Here is a 23,187-nt window from a genome sequence, read left to right as displayed (position 1 = left end):
GGACCAGGTGACTGGTTCCCACATGGACCTCACCTGGACCTGGTGAATCTGGTCCTCACATGGGAATCATGGGACCTGGTTACTCAGTTCCACATCAGGGCCTCACCTGGACCTAGTGACTCTGGTCCCCCTCTGGGCCTCACCCGGAGCTGGGGACTCTGGTCCACAACTGGGCCTCAACTGGACCTGATGAAGCTACTCCCCACTTGGACCTCATCTGGACCTTGTGACTCTGGTTCCACCTAGGCATCATTGGGACATGGTTACTCTGTTCCCTACCTGGGACTCACCTGGACCTGATAACTCTGATCCACACTTTGGCCTCATCTAGCCCTGATGACTCTGGGCCCCACCTGGGCCTCAATCGGGACCTGGTGACTGTGGTCCCCACCTGGGTCTCACCTGGACCTGATGACTTTCGTTCCCACATGAACCACACCTGGACCTGGTGACTGTGGTGTCCTTCTAGCCTCACATTTACCTGGTGACTCCGGTCCCCACTAGGGCCTCACCTGGACCTGGTGACTCTGGTCTGTAGGTTGGCTTCACCTGGACCTGGTGAGTGTGGTTGCCATCTGGGCTTCACCTGTACCTGGTGACTAAGGTCCCCACGTGGGCCTCACTTGGACCTGGTGAATCTGGTCCTTACCTGGTCCTCACACGGACCTGGTGACTCTGGTCACCACCTGGGCCTCACCTGGACTGGGGGAATCTGGTCCCCACCTGGGCCTCACCCAGTCCTGGTGACTTTGGTCCCCACCTGGGCCTCACCTGGACCTGGTTGCTGTGGACTACTTCTTGGCCTCACCTGGAACTGGTGACTCTGATCCTATCTGGGCCTCAACCAGACCTGGTGACTCTGGTCCTCATCTGGGCATCATTGAGACCTGGTTACTCTATTCCATACCTGAGCCTCAACTGGACATGATGACTCTGGAACCTCTCAGGGCCTCACCCTGACCTGGTGACTCTGGTCCCTATCTGGATGTCACCAGGACCGGGTGATTCCAGTACCCCTCTGGGCCTCAACCAGACCTGGTGACTCTGGTCCTCAACTGGGCCTCATCTGGACCTGGTGACTCTGGTCCCCACCTGGGCATCATTGGGACATGATTACTCTATTCCCCACTGGGACTCACCTGGACCTGGTGACTCTGGTCCTCACTTTGGCCTCTTCTGTACCTGGTGACTCTGGCCCCACCTGGGCCTCACCTGAAACTGGTGACTCTGATCCTCAGCATGACCTCACCTGACCTGGTGACTGTGGTTCCCACCGGGACCTCACCTGGACCTCAGGTCTCTGGTCCCCACCTGGGCCTCACCTAGACCTGGTGTCTCTGGTACCCACCTGGGTAGCATCAGGACATGGTTACACTGTTCCCTAAGAGGGACCCACCTGGACCTGTTAACTCTGGTCTTCACCTGGGCCACACCTGGACATGGTGACACTGGTTCCCACCTGGGTCTCACCTGGATCTGGTGAATCTGGGCCCACCTGGGCCTCACCTGTAACTGGTGACTTTTGTTCCCACATGGACCTCCTGTGGACCTGGTGGCTGTAGTGTTTCTAGCTTCTCATGTACCTGTGACTCTGGTCCCCACCAGGGCCTCACCTGGACCTGGTGAGTGTGGTTGCCACCTGCACCTCACCTGGACCTGGTGGTTATGGTCCCCACCAGAGCCTCACCCATACCTGGTGACTTAGGTCCCCACGTAGGCTTCACTTAGACTTGGTGAATCTGGTCCTTACCTGGTCCTCACCCAGACCTGATGACTCTGATCCCCAACCTGGGCCTCACCTGAGTCTTACCGGGACCTGATGACTCTGGTCCTCAGCTTGGCCTCACCTGGATCTCGTAACTGGTCCCCACCAGGGCCTCATCTGGACCTAGTGTCTCTGGTATCTACCTAGGATCATCGGGACAGGGTTTCTCTGTTCCCCACCTGGGACACACCTGGATCTGTTAACTTTGGTCCTCACCTGGCCTCACCTGTACCTGGTGACTCTGGTTCCCACATGGACCTCACCTGGACCTCGTGTCTCTCGTTTCCTTCTAGCCTCATCTGTACCTGGTGACTCCGGTCCCCACCTGGGCCTCACCTGGAACTGGTGACTCTGGTCCTCTGCTTGGCCTCACCTGGACCTGGTTACTGTGTTCCCCACCTGGGCCTCACCCAGACCTGGTGAATCTGTTTCCCACCTGGGCTCACCTGGACCTGGTGACTCTGGTCCCGTCCTGGGCCTCATCTGGATCTGGTTTCTGTGGTCCCCACATGGGCCTCACCTGGATCTGGTGGCTCTAGTTCCCACATCGGGTTCACCTGGACATGGAGACTGTGGTCCCCTTCTTGGCCTCACCTGAACCTGGTGACTCTGATCACCATCTGGGCCACACCTTGACTTGGTCGCTCTGGTCCTCACCTGGGTGTCATTGGGACCTGGTTAATCTGTTCCACACCTGGGCCTCACCTGGACAAGGGGATTCTGGTCCCCTTCTGGGCCACTCCTTGACCTGGTGACTCTGGTCCCCTCCTGGGCCTCACCTGGACCAGGTGGCTCTGGTTTGCACATGGACTTTACCTGGAGCTGGTACCTGTGTTGTCATTCTGGCCTCATCTGGTCCTGGTGACTCTGGCCCCCATCTGGGCCTCACCTGGCCCTGGTGACACTGCTCCTCAGCTTGGCCTCACCTGGACCTCCTGAGTGTGGTTGCCACCTGGGTCTCACCTGGACCTGGCAACTCTGGTCCCCACTGGGGCCTCACCTGGACCTGGTGAATCTGATCCTTACCTGTTCCTGGTCCCCTCTTGTGCCTCAGATGGACCTATTGACTCTGGTCCTGTTTTGCCTCACCTGGACCTGGAGACTGTGTCTCTACTTGGGCCTCACTGAGACCTTGTGACTTTGGTCCCCACCTGGGCCTTACCTGGAGTTGGTGAATCTGGTCCCCACCTGGGATTCACCTGGACCTGGTGAATCTGGTTGCCTCCTGGGCCTCACCTGGACCTGGTGCCTGTGGGCTCCACCTGGGCCTCAATCTGGACCTGGTCTTTTTGGTTCCCACCTGAGCCTCATCTGGTCCTGGTTGCTCTGGGTCCCATATGGGGCTCACCTGTACCTGGTGACTGTGGTCCTCACGTGGTCCTCACCCAGACCTGGTGACTGGTATGTGAGGAGTCTGCTCCAGATTCCCCCTCTCCCTCCACCCCTCCCCACTGCACCCTCTCTCAAGTAAATCTTCTGAAAATTCACATCAAGACATGTGAGCATCTTTATCCCCTCTTCAGAGGTGACTTCATATGTGTAATGACCATTTTAATGCCTTTCATGGACCCACCATGAGTCCCATCAGAAACCCCTTTTCTTTGATATTATTGAAGTACAGTCAACACACAATGTTACAGTAGTTTCAGGGCTATGACTTAGTGATTTGACAATTCTGTGCATACTCAGATCTCCCCACGAGAAGTGTCATCACCATCTGTCCCCATACAAAGCTGTCACAATAGTACTGACTCTATTGCCTAGGCTGTACTTTCTAAATATCTGTGACTTATTTATTTGAGAACCAGATGATTATAGCTCTTAATATTCTTCATCTATTTTGCCCATCTCCCACCTGTGTCCCCTCTGGCTATCAGTCACCATGATCCATCACATTAACAAGAGAAAGGACATGGGGCAGCCCAGGGGGCTCAGTGGTTTAGCAGCTGCCTTCGGCCCAGGGCGTGATCCTGGATTCCTACGATTGAGACCCACGTCCGGGTTCCCTACATGGAGCCTGCTTCTCCCTCTGTCTATGTCTCTGACTGTGTCTCTGCCTCTCTCTCTCTCTCTCTCTCTCTCGCTCTCGCTCTCTCACTCTATGTCTCTCATGGGTAAATAAATAAAATCTTAAAAACAAAAACAAGAGAAAGGACAAAGGCATATGATCCTCTCAAGAGTTACAAAAAAAGTATTTGACAAAATACAACATAAAAGCATAGCGGGTTTTTTATTTTTATTTTTTTTGGCACAGTGGGTTTTGAGGAAACTTTTACCAACAGAATAAAGGCCGTGTAGGAAGGCCCGTAGCTGACATCATCCTCAAGGGTGAAATCTTGAAATCGTCTCCCCTAAGAGCAGGAACAAGCCAAGGAAGTCCCCTCTCAGCACTGGAAGTCCTACCGTAGTCAACAGACAGGAAACAGAAAAGGTTCCACACCTGTAAGGGGGACGTCAAACTGTCCCTATTTGCTGAAGATGTGGCATTAGAAACAGGAAACCCGAGAGACTCCACCAAAAACTGTTAGAACTAATGAGTGAAATCAGTAAAGTTATGGGACACCAAATGAACAGAGATCAGTAGCCTTGCTGTGTCCCGACAATGAGCACTCAGAAAGGAAATTCAGGACTTCCCTTATCAGGAGCATCCAAAAGAACAAAATAATTAGACTGAACCAAGAGAGTGCAAGACTTGTACACTGAAAATTACAAGATTTTGGGAGGACATCCTGGGCTCGAGGGAGCCTTCATCCTGTTAAAATGTCCACAGTTCCAGAAGCCACCCTCAGTTTCAATGTCATTCCTATCAAAATCATGGTGGCCGATTTTAGAAATAGAAAAAGCACTAGTAACATTCGTCCACCCCCACAAATGACTCTGGACAGCAAATCAGTATAGGAGAAGAAGGACAGAGCTGGACGCAGCACTTTCCTATTTCAAACGATGTCACAGAGACACAGGATAAAGCAGTGTGGTTCTCGGGCCCCCGGCTGGCTCCGTTGGTTAAGCATCCAACTCCTGACCTCACCCCTGGTCTTGATCTCGGGGTCATGAGTTCTAGCCCTGTGCTGGGCTGTGGACATGGAGCCTACTTAAACAAACCAAACCCACAGGGCTGTGGTTCTGGCATAAGCTGAAGGAGCAGAATAGAGAGCCTGGAAGAAAATGCACTCTGATACAGTCAACTGATTTTTTAAACTTAAATTAATTTAAACCCAATTAATTAACAGTATAGTGTATTATACTTTCAGAGGTAGAATTCAGGGATTCACCAGTTGGAGATAACACCAGGGCTCATGACATCACGTGCCCTCCTTCATGCCCGTCTACCAGTTACCCTGTCCTTCCACTCCCCTCCCTTCCAGCGACTCTCAGTTTGTTTCCTGTGATTGAGTCTCTTTTTCCTCCATCTCTGTTTTTCATCTTATTTGTTTTTCCTTCCCTTCACAGATGTCCATCTGCTTTGCTTCTTTAATTTCACCTATGAATGAAACCATACAGTAATTTTCTTTCCTGACTGACTTATTTCACTTAACATATCCCTCCAGTTCTATCCACATCATTCCAAATGGCAAGATTTCCTTCTCTTTGATAGCTGAGTACCATTCCTATCATCTATCTATCTATCTATCTATCTATCTATCTATCTACCTATCTATCATCTATGACCATCATCTGTCTCCCATCCTCTTTATCCATCATCTGCCCGAGGGCACCGAGGCTCCTCCCACAGTGTGGCTACTGTGGACCCGGCTGCTGTGGACATTGGGGTGCAGGTGTCCCCGAGTCTCACTGCATCTGTATCTTTGGAATGAGCTCCAGGCCGTGCACCTGCTGGTCGCAGGGCGGCTCTATTTGTAACTTCCTGAGGAGCCTCCACACTGTTTCCAGGGCAGCTGCACCAGCCCGCGGTCCTGCCCACAGTGGAAGAGGGTTGAGTGAGTTTTGCAGGACGTGGTAAAAGTCTGGTCCACATTTCATTCTGCGTCCTGTGGGCTCCAATTCATTGTCCTTAAGTATTTCTGGGGAAGCCGGGTGTTGGGCTCCGTTTCAGTGAGACGTTTCGAAGCTCACAGGCCTCAGCTGGAGCCTGGAAGGAGGCAGGTGCGGCCCTGCGCACCTGACGCTGCCTCATGCAGGGCCTCCTGCAGTGCCTGAGCCTCCCGCAGGGGGCGCCCGAGCCCAGGCCCCACCCACGGGGCGCGCATGCACAGTAGGCCTCCTCCGCCTGCACTACACGAGCCCGCCTGTGCTGGGGAGGCCTGAGGAGGACATGGGGACGCGTCCACGCTGAGCTCCAGCCTCCTCAAGACCCGCGGGGAGGCTTCAGGAAGATGTGGCGCCGCGTCTACTCTGGCAGGAGCTCCCGGGCCCCTCAGAACCCAAGTTGACGCTTCTGGACGCTCGGGGCCGCATCCATGGTGACAGGAGCCCCGGCCTCCTCAGAACCCGCGGTGAGGCTTCGGGAGGACGTGGGGCCACGTCCACACAACAGGACGCTGTCTTCCTCAGGACCCCCGGGGTAGACTTCGGGAAATATGGGGATGCGTCCATGCGGACAGAAGACCCCAGCCTTGTCAGGGCTGTGGTGAGGCCTAAGAAAGATGTGGGTGCCGCATCCACACTAACAGGAGTCTCCGGCCTCCTCAGGACCCACTGTGAAGGTTTGGGAAGATTTGGGGCCACGTCCATGCTGACAGGAGCCCCCAGCCTCCTCTGGTCTTATGGTGAGGCTTGAGGAAAACGTGGGGCCACGTCAACACTGACAGGACCCCCGCCCTCCGCAGGACCTGCACTTTGTCCTCGGGACATATGGGGCTGCGTCTATGCTGACAGGAGCCCACAGCCTCCTCAGGACCCGCGGTGAGTTTTCGGGGGGACGTGGGGCCATGTCCAGCCTGACAGGAGCCCCCGGCCTCCTGAGGACCTGCTGTGAGTATTCCCGAGGATGTGAGGCATAGTCCACAGTGACAGGAGAGCCGGTGTCCTCAGGACCCGCTGACCATGACTCAGGAACACGTGGGGCCACGTCCGCACTCACAGGAGCCCGGCTTCCTCAGGACCCCCTGGAGGACTCTGGAGGCTCCCTTGGGGGCCACGTCCACATCAGAAGGGACTCCTCACAACCACGGGATTAGTGAATGGGTAGAATTAATGGTAGGGTCAGGGGAGGGGAGGCAGTTGGTGGTTAGGGTTAAGTTAGATGTTAGGGGTTCGTGATTATGCTTATGGTTACGGATTAGAGGTTAGGGTGAGGGATAAGGGTAAGGGTCGGTGGTTAGGAGTTAGGATGGGGGTTAGGGATTAGGGAAAGGGGTTAGGGTTAGGGTTAGGGACAGGATTTAGAGTTAGGGTTAGGGTTTAGGCTTTAGGGATTAGGACTGGAGGTTAGGAGTTGGGGTTAGGGTTATGGTTAGAGTTAGGGTGGGGCTTAGGTTTGCAGTTAGGGTTAGGGGTTAGGGTATGAATTAGGGTTAGGGGTTAGGGTTAGGGGTTAGGGTTAAAGTTAGGGCTAGGTTTAGGGTTAGGGCGAGGGTTATGGTTAGGATAGGGGTTAGGGCAAGGGTTAGGGTTAGTGTTTGGTTAGGGGTTAGGTTCAGGTCAGGGTCAGGATACGGTTTTGGAAACGGGTAAGAGATAGGGTTACGGAGTGGGTTAGGGGTTAGTTTTAGGGTATGGGTTAGGGTACATTTTGGGGTATGAGATAGAGTTAGTATTAGAGGGTTAGGGTTAGGGTACAGGTTAAGGTTAGGAATAGGATTTGAGTACATTAAGTTAAGGTTAGGGTTAGAGGTTAGGGTTAGGGTTATATTTAAGGTAGGGGTCAGGGTTAAGGGTTTAGAATAGGTTTAGGAGTTAGGGTGAAGGTTGGCAGGAAGGTTCAGTGAATGTGTTTCGGGCTTGGGGTTTGTGTTTGGTTTTCGATTAGTGATAGGTCTTGTTTAAGGGTTAGGTTAACATTAGGCTTAAGGGTAGGGTTAGGGTTATGTCTGTGTATGGTTAGAGTTTGGGTCTTGGCATGTGCCTGCACTGGGACTCTAGTATCTTTGGCAGTTTAGTTTTATGCACTCTATTTAGGTTTTGGATTCAAAGATAGCCTGACTCCACCAAGTCAGTGGCCTCCCCAGAGAATCAAAATCCAGGCTTCTGCTGGGGTCTGAATAGACATGGCAGGCTTCTCCTGAGCTGAGCTGAGGAGGGGATTTGTGGCTCTAAATACTCTTATTTGGATTTTCAGTTGCCTTTCTGATTTTATCTCTTGTGCGCACATGTTTCATCAATACCACCAATTATCATTTTAAAGTTTTACTTGAATTCCTGTTTGTAAACACAGTATGATATAGCTTCAGGTTTACCACATAGTGATTCAACCCTTGGATACAACGCCTGGTACTGGTCACAGGTGCCCTCCACTATCCCCATCCCCTGATTCCTCATCCCCCCACCTTGCTCTGGTATTTATTAGTTTATTCTCTGTGGTTAAGAGTGTGTTTCTTGGTTTGCTTCTCTCATCCCCCCCCTCTGCCCCTTTGCCAGTTTGTTTGGTTTCTTAAAATTCACATGTGAATGCAATTGTATGGTATTTGGTATCTGTCTTTCTCTGACTGACTGAGTTCATTTAGCATAAGTCCTTTCCACTTCTCCCACATCATTGTAAATGGCTTCATTTCATCCCTTCTGATGACCGAGTGATGTCGCAGTGTGTATATTTACCACATCATCTCTGCCTGTTCGTCTGCCAATGGACATCTGGGCTGTATCCACAGTTTGGCTGTTGTTGATAACGCTGCTACAAACCCTGGGCTGCGTGTCCCTCTTCGAATCTACTAAACTACTTTTGTATCCTCGGGGTAAATACCTAGCTGTGCAATTTTGGAATCGTAGGGTAGCTCTACTTTTAACTTCTTGAGGACCCTCCACACTGTTTTCCACAGTGGCTGCACCTGTTCACATGCCCACCAGGAGTGTAAGGGGGCTCCCCCTTCTCCATAGCCTCACCAACACCTGTTGTTTCTTGTGTTGTTAATTTCAGCCATTCTGACGGCTGTCAGGTGACATCTCATTGTGGTTTTGGTTTGCATTTCCCTGATGATGGGTGACGCTGAGTGTCTTTCCGTGTCTCTGGTGGCCATCCGGATGTCTTGTCAGAGACAAAGTCCATTCATGTCTTCTGCCATCTGCGTTTGGATAATTTGTGTTTAGGATGCTGAGATTTATATTTGCTTTATGTTTTGCTAACTCTTTACTGGATGTGTTGTTTACAAATATCTCCTCTCATTTTGTATGTTGCCTTTTAGTGTTGGTTGTTTCCTTCATTTTGCGGAAGCTTTTCAATTTGATGAAGTCCCAATAGTATTTTTGCTTTTGTTTCCCTTGCCTCAGAGGCATATCTAGAAAGAAGATCCAATGGCCAATGTCAAAGATGTTGCTGCCTATCTTTTCTTCTTTTTATGGTTTCAGGTCTCACATTTAGGTCTTTCATCCATTTTGAATTTATTTTTTATATATATGGTGTAAGAAAGTGGTCCAGTTTCATTCTTCTGCATGTGGCTGCCTGGTTTTCCCAACACCATTTGTTCTTATCCTGGGGTCAGGGTTAGGGTTTGTTGAAGAGACTGTCTTTTTGCCATTGGATATTCTTTCCTGCTCTGTTGGAGATTAATCGATCATAGAGTTATAGGTTTGTATCTTGTTTCGGCTTTCCATTCTGTTCTATTGATCTAAGCGTCTCCTGTTGGGAGATTCTTGATTGCTGATTCAATTACTTTGCTGGTTATCTGTCTGTTCAAATTTCTTATTTCTTCCTTTTTCATTTTTGCTTGTTATATATTTCTAGGAATTGATCTATTTCTTCCAGGTTCTAGGTTGCTGGCATATAATTTTTCATAATGTTCTCTTATAAACTTTTGTATTTCTCTAGTGTTGGTTATTTCTCTTTTCTCATTTGTGATTTTATTTGGGTCCTTTCTCATCTTTTTATCTTTTATCTTTTTTAAAGATTTTATTTATTTCTTCATGAGAGACACAGAGAGGCAGAGGTATAGGCAGAGGGAAAATGAGGCTCCATGTGGGGAGCCTGATGTGGGACTTGATCCCCCAGGACCCCGGGATCATGACCTGAGCCAAAGCAGATGCTCAACCACTGAGGCACCCAGGTACCTTGCTGATTCAATTCCTTTGCTAGTTATAGGTCTGTTCACATTTTCTATTTCTTCCTATTTCAGTTTTGCTCGTTTGCACATTTCTAGGGATTTGTCCATTTCTTCCAGGTCTCCCAGTTTGTTAGCGTATAATCTTTCATAGTATTCCCTTATAATTTTCTTATTTTTCTGCTGTTGATTGTGATCTCTCTTCTCTCATTTGTGTTTTTATTTATTTAGGTCTTTTCTCTTTTCCCGTTGATAAGGCTAGCTAGGGCTTGATCCATTTTATTTATTATTTTGAAGAACCAGCTCTTAGTTTCGTTATTCCATTCTACTGTTTGGTTGTTTCTGAATTGTTTATTTCTGCCCTCATCTTTATTTTTTCCCTTCTTCTGTAGGCTTTAGGCTTTGTTTGCTATTCCTTTTCCAGCTCCTTTAGGTGTAGGGTTAGGTTGTGTATTGGAGACTTCTTGTTTCTTGAGGTAGGCCTGTATTGCTATGTACTTCCCTCTTAGGATTGCCTTTGCTACATCCTAGAGGTTTGGAGAAACATGTTTTCATTTTCATTTGTTTTAAATTTCCTCTTTAATTTCCTGGTTGCTCCATTCATTCTCTAGTAGAATATTCATAATCTCCACGTATTTTTGGTCTGTCCAAGTTTTTTCTTCCTGTCGACTTCGAGTTTCATAGCGTCGTGGTCCGAAAATGTACGGGATGTGATATCAACCTTCTTGTACCTGTTGTACCTGTTGAGGGCTGATTTGTGTCCCATGATATAATCTGTCCTGGAGAATGTCCCACGTGCACTTGAAAGGAATGTGTATTCTGCTTTAGAATGAAATGTTCAGACTACGTCTGTTGAGTCCCTGTGGTCCAGTGTGTCAAGGCTATTGTGCCCTGTTGATTTTCTGTATAGATGATTGGTCCATTGACTTAAGTGGGTGTTAAAATCCCCTGTCATTGTATTATTATCAGTGAGCTCCTGTATGTTTGTTGTTAATTGGTTTCTATATTTAGGTACTCCCATGTAGGCAGCATAAATATTTAGTTGTTTGATCTTTTTTTTTAAATAAATTTATTTTTCATTGCTGTTCAATTTACCAACATACAGAATAACACCCAGTGGTCATCCCGTCAAGTGCCCCCTCAGTGTCCATCACCCATTCACCCCCACCCCCCACTGTCCTCCCCTTCCACTACCCCTAGTTTGTTTCCCAGAGTCAGGAGTCTTTATGTTCTGTCTCCCTTTCTGATATTTCCCACACATTTCTTCTCCCTTCCCTTATATTCCCTTTCATTATTATTCATATTCCCCAAATGAAGGAGAACATACAATGTTTGTCCTTCTCCGATTGACTTACTTCACTCAGCATAATACCCTCCAGTTCCATCCACGTTGAAGCAAATGGTGGGTATTTGTCGTTTCTAAATGGCTGAGTAATATTCCATTGTATACATAAACCACATCTTCTTTATCCATTCATCTTTCGATGGACACCGAGGCTCCTTCCACAGTTTGGCTACTGTGGACATTGCTGCTATAGACATCAGGTGCAGGTGTCCTGGCGTTTCATTGCATCTGAATCATTGGGGTAAATCCCAACAGTGCAATTGCTGGGTCGTAGGGAAGGTCTATTTTTAACTCTTTGAGGAACCTCCACACAGTTTTCCAGAGTGGCTGCACCAGTTCACATTCCCACCAACAGTGTAAGAGGGTTCCCTTTTCTCTGCATCCTCTCCAACATTTGTTGTTTCCTGCCTTGTTAATTTTCCCCATTCTCACTGTTGTGAGGTGGTATCTCATTGTGGTTTTGACTTATATATCCCTGATGGCAAGTGATGCAGAGCATTTTCTCATGTGCATGTTGGCCATGTCTATGTCTTCATCTGTGAGATTTCTGTTCATGTCTTTTGCCCATTTCATGATTGGACTCTTTGTTTCTTTGGTGTTGAGTTTAATAAGTCTTTATAGATCTTGGAAACTAGCCCTTTATCTGACATGTCATTTGCAAATATCTTCTACCATTCTGCAGGTTGTCTTTGAGTTTTGTTGACTGTATCCTTTGCTGTGCAAAAGCTTCTTATCTTGATGAAGTCCCAATAGTTCATTTTTGCTTTTGTTTCTTTTGCATTCGTGGATGAATCTTGCAAGAAGTTACTGTGGACTGAGTTCAAAATGGGTGTTGCCTGTGTACTCCTCTAGGATTTTGATGGACTCTTGTCTCACATTGAGATCTTTCATCCAGTTTGAATTTATCTTTGTGTATGGTGAAAGAGAGTGGTCTAGTTTCATTCTTCTGCATGTGGATGTCCAAGTTTCCCAGCACCATCTATTGAAGAGACTGTCTTTCTTCCAGTGGATCGTCTTTCCTCCTTTATCGAATATTAGTTGACCGTAAAGTTCAGGGTCCACTTCTGGGTTCTCTATTCTGTTCCATTGATCTATGTGTCTGTTTTTGTGCCAGTACCACACTGTCATGATGACCACAGCTTTGTAGTACAACCTGAAATCTGGCATTGTGATGCCCCCAGATATGGTTTTCTTTTTTAAAATTCCCCTGGCTATTCGGGGTCTTTTCTGATTCCACACAAATCCTAAAATAATTTGTTCTAAGTCTCTGAAGAAAGTCCATGGTATTTTGATAGGGATTGCATTAAACGTGTAAATTGCCCTGGGTAACATTGACATTTTCACAATATTAATTCTGCCAATCCATGAGCATGGAATATTTTTCCATCTCTTTGTGTCTTCCTCAATTTATTTCAGAAGTGTTCTATAGTTTTTAGGGTATAGATCCTTTACCTCTTTGGTTAGGTTTATTCCTAGGTATCTTATGCTTTTGGGTGCAATTGTAAATGGGATTGACTGCTTAATTTCTCTTTCTTCAGTCTCATTGTTAGTGTATAGAAATGCCATTGATTTCTGGGCATTGATTTTGTATCCTGCCACGCTACCAAATTGCTGTATGAGTTCTAGCAATCTTGGGGTGGAGGCTTTTGGGTTTTCTAGGTAGAGTATCATGTCATCGGCGAAGATGGAGAGTTTGACTTCTTTGCCAATTTGAATGCCTTTAATGTCTTTTTGTTGTCTGATTGCTGAGGCTAGGATTTCCAGTACTATGTTGAATAGCAGTGGTGAGAGTGGACATCCCTGTCTTGCTCCTGATCTTAGGGGAAAGGCTCCCAGTGCTTCCCCATTGAGAATGATATTTGCTGTGGGCTTTTCATAGATGGCTTTTAAGATGTCGAGGGATGTTCCCTCTATCCCTACACTCTGAAGAGTTTTGATCAGGAATGGATGCTGTATTTTGTCAAATGCTTTATCTGCCTCTAATGAGAGGATCATATGGTTCTTGGTTTTTCTCTTGCTGATATGATGAATCACATTGATTGTTTTACGAGTGTTGAACCAGCCTTGTGTTCCGGGGATAAATCCTACTTGGTCATGGTGAATAATTTTCTTAATTTTGGCTAGTATCTCGTTGAGAATTTTTGCATCCATGTTCATCAGGGATATTGGTCTGTAATTCTCCTTTTTGGTGGGATCTTTGTCTGGTTTTGGAATTAAGGTGATACTGGCCTCATAGAATGAATTTGGAAGTACTCCATCTCTTTCTATCTTTCCAAACAGCTTTTGTAGAATAGGTATGATTTCTTCTTTAAACGTTTGATAGAATTCCCCTGGGAAGCCATCTGGCCCTGGACTCTTGTGTCTTGGGAGGTTTTTGATGACTTCTTCAATTTCCTCCCTGGTTATTGGCCTGTTCAGGTTTTCTATTTCTTCCTGCTCCACTTTTGGTAGTTTGTGGCTTTCCAGGAATGCGTCCATTTCTTCTAGATTGCCTAATTTATTGGCGTAGAGCTGTACATAATATGTTTTTAAAATCGTTTGTATTTCCTTGCTGTTGGTAGTGATCTCTCCTTTCTCATTCATGATTTTATTAATTTGAGTCTTCTCTCTCTTCTTTTTAATAAGGTTGGCTAATGGTTTATCTATCTTATTAATTCTTTCAAAGAACCAACTCCTGGTTCTATTGATCTGTTCCACAGTTCTTCTGGTCTCAATTTCGTTGAGTTCTGCTCGAATTTTAATTAACTCTCTTCTTCTGCTGGGCGTCGGGTCGATTTGCTGCTTCTTCTCTAGCTCCTTTATGCGTAAGTTTAGCTTTTGTTTTTGAGTTCTTTCCAGTTTCTGAATGGATGCTTTTATTGCGATGTATTTCCCCCTCAGGACTGCTTTTGCTGCATCCCAAAGATTTTGAACGGTTGTATCTTCATTCTCATTAGTTTCCATGAATCTTTTTAATTCTTCCTTAATTTCCTGGTTGACCCTTTTATCTTTTAGCAGGATGGTCCTTAACCTCCACGTGTTTGAGGTCCTTCCAAACTTCTTCTTGTGATTGAGTTCTAATTTCAAGGCGTTATGGTCTGAGAATATGCAGGGGACGATCCCAATCTTTTGGTATCAGTTCAGACCCGATTTGTGACCCAGTATGTGGTCTATTCTGGAGAAAGTTCCATGTGCACTTGAGAAGAATGTGTATTCAGTTGAGTTCGGATGTAATGTTCTGTAGATATCTGTGAAATCCATCTGGTCCAGTGTATCATTTAAAGCTTTCGATTCTTTGGAGATGTTGTGCTTAGAAGACCTATCGAGGGTAGAAAGAGCTAGATTGAAGTCACCAAGTATAAGTGTATTATTATCTAAGTATTTCTTCACTTTGGTTAATAATTCGTTTAAGTATTTGGCAGCTCCCACATTCGGGGCATATATATTTAGGATTGTTAAGTCCTCTTGTTGGATAGATCCTTTAAGTATGATATAATGTCCCTCTTCGTCTCTCACTACTGTCTTCGGGGTAAATTTTAGTTCATCTGATATAAGGATGGCTACCCCTTCTTTCTTTTGAGAACCATTTGAATGGTAAATGGTTCTCCAACCTTTTATTTTCAGGTTGTAGGTGTCCTTCTGTCTAAAATGAGTCTCTTGTAGACAGCAAATAGATGGGTCCTGCTTTTTTATCCAGTCTGAAACCCTGTGCGTTTTGATGGTGTCATTAAGCCCATTCACGTTCAGAGTTACTATTGACAGATATGAGTTTAGTGTCATCATGATATCTATTTAGTCCTTGTTTTTGTGGATTGTTCCACTGAACTTCTTCTTAAAGGGGAATTTTAAGAGTCCCCCTTAAAATTTCTTGCAGAGCTGGTTTGGAGGTCACATATTATTTCAGTTCCTGCCTGTCTTGCAAGCTCTTTATCTCTTCTTCCATTTTGATTTTTTTTTAATTTTATAAATTAATTTTTATTGGTGTTCAATTTACCAACATATAGAATAACACCCAGTGCTCATCCCGTCAAGTGTCCCCCTCAGTGCCCGTCACCCATTCACCCCCACCCCCCGCCCTCCTCCCCCTCCACCACCCCTAGTTCATTTCCCAGAGTTAGAAGTCTTTATGTTCTGTCTCCCTTTCTGATATTTCTCACACATTTCTTCTCCCTTCCCTTATATTCCCTTTCACTATTATTCATATTCCCCAAATGAATGAGAACATACACTGTTTGTCCTTCTCCGGTTACTGTGGCCAAGTTCAAAAAGGGTGTTGCCTGAGTTCTCCTCTGGGATTTTGATGGAATCTTGTCTCACATTTAGATCTTTCATCTATTTTGAGTTTATCTTTGTGTATGGTGCAAGAGAGTGGTCCAGTTTCATTCTTCTGCATGTGGATGTCCAATTTTCCCAGCACCATTTATTGAAGAGACTGTCTTTCTTCCAGTGGATCGTCTTTCCTCCTTTATCGTATATTAGTTGACCATAAAGTTCAGGGTCCACTTCTGGGTTCTCTATTCTGTTCCATTGATCTATGTGTCTGTTTTTGTGCCAGTACCACACTGTCTTGATGAACACAGCTTTGTAGTACAACCTGAAATCTGGCATTGTGATGCCCCCAGATATGGTTTTCTTTTTTTAAAATTCCCCTGGCTGTTTGGGGTCTTTTCTGATTCCACACAAATCTTAAAATAATTTGTTCTAAGTCTCTGAAGTAAGTCCATGGTATTTTGATAGTGATTGCATTATACGTGTAAATTGCCCTGGGTAACATTGACATTTTCACAATATTAATTCTGCCAATCCATGAGCATGGAATATTTTTCCATCTCTTTGTGTCTTCCTCAATTTCTTTCAGAATTGTTCTATAGTTTTTAGGGTATATTTTGAGAACCATTTGAATGGTAAATGGTTCTCCAACCTTTTATTTTCAGGTTGTAGGTGTCCTTCTGTCTAAAATGAGTCTCTTGTAGACAGCAAATAGATGGGTCCTGTTTTTTTATCCAGTCTGAAACCCTGCGCCTTTTGATGGTGTCATTAAGCCCATTCACGTTCAGAGTTACTATTGACAGATATGAGTTTAGTGTCATCATGATATCTATTTAGTCCTTGTTTTTGTGGATTGTTCCACTGAACTTCTTCTTAAAGGGGAATTTTAAGAGTCCCCCTTAAAATTTCTTGCAGAGCTGGTTTGGAGGTCACATATTCTTTCAGTTCCTGCCTGTCTTGGAAGCTCTTTATCTCTCCTTCCATTTTGAATGAGAGCCTTGCTGGATAAAGTATTCTTGGTTGCATGTTCTTCTCATTTAGGACCCTGAATATATCCTGCCAGCCCTTTCTGGCCTGCCAGGTCTCTGTGGAGAGGTCTGCTGTTACCCTAATATTCCTCCCCATGAAAGTCAGGGACTTCTTGTCTCTTGCTGCTTTAAGGATCTTCTCTTTATCTTTGGAATTTGCAAGCTTCACTATTAAATGTCGAGGTGTTGAACGGTTTTTATTGATTTTAGGGGGGGATCTCTCTATTTCCTGGATCTGAATGCCTGTTTCCCTTCCCAGATTGGGAAAGTTTTCAGCTAGGATTTGTTCAAATACATATTCTGGCCCTCTGGCCCTTTCGGCGCCCTCGGGAACCCCAATTAAACGTAGGTTTTTCTTCCTCTGGCTGTCATTTATTTCCCTTAATCTGTCTTCATGGTCCCTTAATTGTTTGTCTCTTTTTTTCCTCAGTTTCCCTCTTTGCCATTAACTTGTCTTCTATGTCACTCACTCGTTCTTCCACCTCGTTAACCCTCGTCGTTAGGACTTCTAGTTTGGATTGCATCTCATTCAATTGATTTTTAATTTCTGCCTGATTGGATCTAAATTCTGCAGTCATGAAGTCTCGTGAGTCCTTAATGCTTTTTTCTAGAGCCACCAGTAGCTGTATAATAGTGCTTCTGAATTGGCTTTCTGACATTGAATTGTAATCCAGATTTTGTAACTCTGTGGGAGATAGGGCTGTTTCTGATTCTTTCTTTTGAGGTGAGGTTTTCCTTCTAGTCATTTTGCTCAGTGCAGAGTGGCCAAAAACAAGTTGTATTGGGAAAAGGAGAGAAAGAGAGAGAAGGAAAGGAAAGAGAAAGAGAAAAAAGAAAAAGAAGAGGAAAAAAAGAGAAGAAAAAGAGAAAGAAAAAGAAAGAAAGGTGAAAAAAGGGGGGGCGGGGGAAGCAATCAGAAATCAAAAAGAAAAGAAAAAAGAAAAAAAACAGAAAACACGGGGAAGTATCTTCTGAATCTGTAGACTTTAAGTCCCTTGACTTCCCCTGGAACTGGTCCGTCCAGCTGGTCTTCTGGGGGAGGGGCCTGCTGCGCTGATTTTCAGGTGTTAGCACTTGGGGGAGCTGCTCTGCCCCTGCCTGCTGCAGGGCTCAGCGGGGGTTGTTTACCCCGTGAGGCCCCAGGAGGAACAGCCGCAGTTGCTATGGCAACTCTGGAAGCCTGGATTCAGCCTCCGCAGGAACTTCGGGGCTCTCCATCCTGCAGGGCCTGGAGGCTCCGGGGCGGGGCCGCTGATCTGCTCAGCTCGGGGCAGGAGTGTCCTTGCTGTCCTGGGCCCTCCCGGCCTCTGCCTGTCCCGGGGGAGGCCGGATCCTGGGCTGTGTCCCGGCGCCCTGTGCTCCGGGGCCTGCGCTGTTGGATTCGCGCTCCCGGCCCGCAGCTCCCTCCCTGGAGCCGTTCCCGAGTCCCTCCGAGCTGCTCCGGCCCACCGCCTTGCGCGCTGCAGCCATTAGGGAGCTCGGTGCACTCTCCTGCGCGCAGGTGTCTGTTAGTGTCCCAGGGAGCCCGAGGGCATCCCCGCCCTCCTGTGTCCTGCTCCAACTCCCTGCGAGCCCCTTTCCCGCCCGGGAAGGTTGGTGCAGCTCCTGCTCCTCCGGGACGGGGCTCTCCTGTCCTGGGGACACTCGCCCCGGCCTCAGCCCGGCTCCTCGCGGGGCCCCTCCCCCTCGGAGGCCTTTTGTTTCTTTATTTCTTTTTCCCCGTCTTCCTACCTTGATAGAAGCGCGAACTCTTCTCACTGTAGCATTCCAGCTGTTCTCTCTTTAAATCTCAGGCCGAATTCGTAGATTTTCAGGATGATTTGAAGGTTATCTAGGTAATTTTGTGGGGACAGGTGATTTGGGGACCCTACTCTTCCGCCATCTTGCCCCGCCTCCCTCATGGCCTTTTAATTGTTTGTCTCTTTTTTCCTCAGTTTTCTTCTTTGCCATCAACTTGTCTTCTATGTCACTCACTCGTTCTTCCGCCTCATTAACCCTTGTTGTTAGGACTTGGAGTGGATTGTATCTCATTCAATTGATTTTTAATTTCTACCTGATTGGATCTAAATTCTGAAGTCATGGTCTCTTGAGTCCTTTATGCTTTTATCTAGAGCCACCAGTAGCTATATAATTGTGCTTCTAAATTGGCTTTCTGACTTTGAATTTAATCCAGATTTTGTAACTTTGTGGGAGAGAGGACTGTTTCTTTCTTTTGAGGCGAGGTTTTCCTTCTAGTCATTTTGCTCAGTGCAGAGTGGCCAAAAACAAGTTGTATTTGGAAAAGGAGAAAAAGAGAGAGAAAGAAGGAAAGAAAAGAGAAAAAGAAAAAGGGAAGAAAAAAGAGATGAAAAAGAGAAAGAAAAAGAAAGAAAGGGAAAAAAGGGTGGGGGAAGCAATCAGAAATCAAAAAGAAAAAAAAAGAAAAGAAAAACTACTGGGGAGTATCTTCTGTTTCTGTATACTTTACGTTTCTTGACTTCCCCTGAAACTTGTCCGTCTAGCTGGTCTGGGGGAGGGGCCTGCTGTGCTGGTTTTCAGGTGTTAGCACTTGGGGGAGCTGCTCTGCCGCCTGCTTGGTGCAGGGCTCAGTGGGGGTTCTTTAACCCGTTAGGCCCCAGGAGGAACAATCCCAGTGGCGGCGGCAGGTCTGGAGCCCTGGATTCAGCTCCCACAGTAACTACGGAGCTCTCTGTCTGCAGGGCCTGGAGGCTCCAGGGCAGGGCTGCTGATCTGCTCAGCTCGGGGCAGGAGTGACCTTGCTATCCTGGGCCCTCCTGGCCTCTGCCTGTCCTGGGGGGAGGCCGGATCCTGGGCTGTGTCCTGGCGCCCTGTGCACCGGGGCCTGCGCTGTTGGATTCATGCTTCTGGCCGCACAGCTGCCTAAGTGGAGCCGCCGCCCGAGCCCCTCCGAGCTGCTCCAGGTCCAGCGGTGTGCCCTGCAGTCTTTTAGGGAGCTCGGCTGCAGGGTATGGCACACTCTCCTGGGCGTGCAGGTGTCTGTTAGTGTCCCAGGGAGCCCGAGGGCATCCCAGCCCTCCTGGGGTCCTGCTCTAACTCCCTGCCAGCGCTCTTCCATCTGGGAAGGTTGGTGAAACTCCTGCTTCTCTGGGACTGAGCTTTCCTGTCCTGGGGGGACTCACTCCGGCTTTAGCCCGGTTCCTGGCAGGGATCCTCCCCCTTGGATGCCTTTTGTTTCTTTTTTTTCTTCCCCCCCGTCTTCCTACCTTGATAGAATTGCGAACTCCTCTCACTGTAGCATTACACCTGGTTTCTCTTTAAATCTCAGGCCGAGGGATCCCTGGGTGGCGCAGCGGATTGGTGCCTGCCTTTGGCCCAGGGCGCGATCCTGGAGACCCGGGATCGAATCCTATGTCGGGGTCCCGGTGCATGGGCCTGCTTCTCCCTCTGCATAGAAAAGAATGGAATGGAATCGAATCGAATAGAATAGAAAAGAATCAAATCGAATAGAATACAAAGGAATCAAATCGAATACAATAGAATCGAATAGAAAAGAATCAAATCGAATCGAATAGAATAGAAAGAATAGAATCGAAAAGGATCGAATCGAATCGAAATGAATAGAATAGAAAATCGAACAGAATCAAAACGAATAGTATAGAAAAGAATCGAACCGAATCGAATCGAATAGAAAAGAACCGAATCGAATCGAATAGAGAAGAATCGAATCGAATCAGATAGGATCGAATCGAATCGAATAGCATAGAAAAGAATTGAACCGAATCGAATCGAATAGAAAAGAATCGAATCGAATCGAATCGAAATGGATCGTATCGAATAGAATAGAATCGAATAGAAAAGAATTGAATCGAATCGAATAGAAAAGAATTGAATACAATTGAACAGAATCGAAAAGGATCAAATTGAATCGAATCGAATCAAATCAAATAGAAAAGAATCGAATCAAATCGAATTGAATAGAAAAGAATCGATCGAATCGAATCAAATAGAAGAGAATCGAATCGAATCTTATCGAATCAAATAGAAAAGAATCTAATCAAATCGAATCGAATAGAAAGGAATCGAATCGAAACAAATCAAATTGAATCGAATAGAATATAAAAGAATATAAAATATAAAAGAATAGAATTTAATCGAATCTAATCGAATAGAAAAGAATCATATTGAATCGAACCGAAACGAATAGAATAGATAGAAAGAATCGAATCGAATAGAAAAGAATTGAATCAGATCGAATAGAATAGAAATGAATTGAATCTAATCGAATATAATAGAACAGAAAAGAATCAAATCAAGTGGAATCAAATTGAATCGAATAGAAAAAAATCGAATCAAATAGAAAGGAATAGAAAAGAATTGAATCGAATAAAATCGAATAGAATAGAAAATAATCGAATAGAATAGAGAAGAATCGAATCGTATCGAATCAAATAGAATAGAATACAAAACAATCGAGTCGAATTGAATCGAATCGAATAGAATCAAATAGAATAGAAAAGAATCGAATCAAGTCGAATCGAATAGAAAAGAATAGAATCGAATAGAAAAGAATCGTATCGATCAAATCGAATAGAAAAGAATCGAATCGAATTGAAGAATAGAAAAAATCAAATAGAATCAAAATGAAACGAATAGAAAAGAATCGAATCGAATCGAATAGAATAGAATCAAATCGAATTGAATCGAATAGAAAATAATCGATTCAAATCAGATCGAATAGAAAAGAATCGAATGGAAATGAATCGAATAGAATCGATTTGAATCGAATAGAAAAGAATCAAATCAGATCGAATAGAATAGAATAGAAAAGAATCAAATCGAATCGAGTAGAATAGGCAAGAAGCGAATCAATTGGAATCGAATTGAATAGAAAAGAATCGAATCGAATAGAAAAGAATAGAATCAAATTGAATCAAATAGAAAAGAATCGAATGGAATCGAATCGAATCGAAAAGATTCCAATGAACCAAATCGAATGGAATAGAATAGAATAGAAAAGAATCGAGTCAAATCCAATAGAAAAGAATCGAATCAAATCGAATAGAATAGAAAGGAATCGAATTGAAACGAATTGAATAGAATAGAAAAGAATCAAATCGAATCATATCGAGTAAAATCGAATCAAAGAGAAAAGAATCTAATCGAATTGAATCGAATAGAAAGGGATCGAATCGAATCGAATAGAAAAAAATCGAATCGAATCTAATTGAATCAACTCGAAAAGAATAGAATAGAAAAGAATCAAATCGAATTGAATAGAAAACAATCGAATCGAATTGAAAAGAATCGAATAGAATAGAATAGAATAGAATAGAAAAGAATGGAATACAATCGAATCGAATAGAAAAGAATCGGATCGAATCGAATTGCAAATAGAATAGAATAGAAAAGAAAGGAATCGAATCAAATAGAAAAGAATCGAATAGAACAGAATATAAAAGAATCGAATCAACTCGAATAGAATCGAAAAGAATAGAATAGGAAAGAATCGAATGGAATCGAATAGAAAGAATCGAATCAAATAGAATAGACTAGAAAAGTATCAAATCGAATCGAATCGAATTGCAAAGAATCGAATCGCATGGAATAAAATAATAGAAAAGAATGGAATCAAATCGGGGATCCCTGGGTGGCACCAGCGGTTTAGCGCCTGCTTTTGGCCCAGGGCATGATCCTGGAAACCCGGGATCGAATCCCACGTCGGGCTCCCGGTGCATGGAGCCTGCTTCTCCCTCTGCCTGTGTCTCTGCCTCTCTCTCTCTCTCTCTCTCTCTCTCTCTCTCTCTCCCTCTCTCTGTGTGTGTGTGTGAATATCATAAATAAATAAAAATTAAAAACGAATCGAATCGAAAAAATCGAACAAATCGAATCGAATCGAAAAGAATCAAAGCGAATCAAATCAAATCGAAAAGAATCGAATTGAAAAGAATTGAATAGATGATAAAAGTATGGAATCGAAAAGAATCAAATCGAAAAGAATCTAATCTAACCGAAAAGAATTGAATTGAATTGAATAGAAAGGAATCGAAAAGAATCGAATTGAATAGAAAAGAATCAAATCGAATTGAATCGAATCGAATAGAAAAGTATCGAATCAAATCGAATCGAAAAGAATCGAATTGATTCGAATTGAATAAAAAAGAATCGAATCGAATCATATCTAATCGAAAGAATCGAATCAAATCATTCGAATTGAAAAGAATCAAATCGAATCGAAAAGAATCGAATCGAATTGAATCGAAGAGAATCGAATTGAAAAGAATCTAATCGAATCGAATAGAAAAGAATCAAATCGAATTGAATTGAATTGAATCGAATCGAATCAAAGAATTGAAATGAATCGAAAGATTCGAATCATATCTAATCGAATCGAAAGGAATCGAATCGAATCGAGAAGAAACGAATCGAATCGGAAAGAATTGAATAGGAAAGAATCGAATGGAATTGAATAGAAAGAATCGAATCAAATAGAATAGACTAGAAAAGTATCAAATCAAATCGAATGGAATTGCAAAGAATCGAATTGAATCGCATGAAATAGAAGAATAGAAAAGAATGGAATCAAATCAGGGATCCCTTGGTGGCACCAGCGGTTTAGCGCCTGCCTTTGGCCCAGGGCGCGATCCTGGAGACCCGGGATCGAATCCCATGTCGGGCTCCCGATGCATGGAG

Source organism: Nyctereutes procyonoides, unplaced genomic scaffold (assembly GCF_905146905.1).
Source record: "Nyctereutes procyonoides isolate TBG_1078 unplaced genomic scaffold, NYPRO_anot_genome, whole genome shotgun sequence".
Taxonomy (NCBI): domain Eukaryota; kingdom Metazoa; phylum Chordata; class Mammalia; order Carnivora; family Canidae; genus Nyctereutes; species Nyctereutes procyonoides.
Note: the sequence above shows the minus strand (reverse complement) of the source record.